A 693-nucleotide genomic window follows, 5' to 3' on the forward strand; every position below is an offset into this window, starting at 1 on the left:
TCATTTGCTGTTATGTGAAGACAGCTGGCAGTTTTTAAAGTAATCTCTCTCTAATTTGTAGCTCACATTATCTCAGCTGACATGTTTAAACCATCAGCAGGAAAGCTGTCACAGAACCAGCAAGCTGAATAGTGTGAACTTTCCGATTCCGGGTATTTGTTTTATCAATAAATAAATCAGTGACAGCTTTAATGCTCATCACACTGAGCATCTACAGATGTGCTCCGATTTCCTCCATTGAGWCTCTGCCAAGCATCCACTCAATAGCAAAGACAGAGACTTTGAGAAGTATAACTGGAACAGCTCCTCTATTACAAGAACAATGGAAGGGGTGATGTTCCCTCTACAGATGTTTCTGGTGCYTTTACTCTCCTTTGGGACACTCCACCTCAGAGCTTCACTAAATGACGCCAAAGCTATCTGTTGTAAACAAGACAATTGAGATTAAAAAAAACATGSCTATTATTTATGACAAATATTCATGTACTTGCATGAACATGAACATATAGACTATGTAACAAAGAGAAAACAACACTGAACCCTCCCRATATTTTATTYAATCCAAGACCAATGTGGTTTGTTTATTATTTYGCAAATTAAATGTCACAGTACTACTGAGCACTATTGTTGCTCCTGCTGGCTCTTGAAAATAGAAGCCTATAGGAAGCAATGAACAATGACTGTTACATGACC

Source organism: Poecilia reticulata, linkage group LG4, assembly GCF_000633615.1.
Source record: "Poecilia reticulata strain Guanapo linkage group LG4, Guppy_female_1.0+MT, whole genome shotgun sequence".
Lineage (NCBI taxonomy): Eukaryota > Metazoa > Chordata > Actinopteri > Cyprinodontiformes > Poeciliidae > Poecilia > Poecilia reticulata.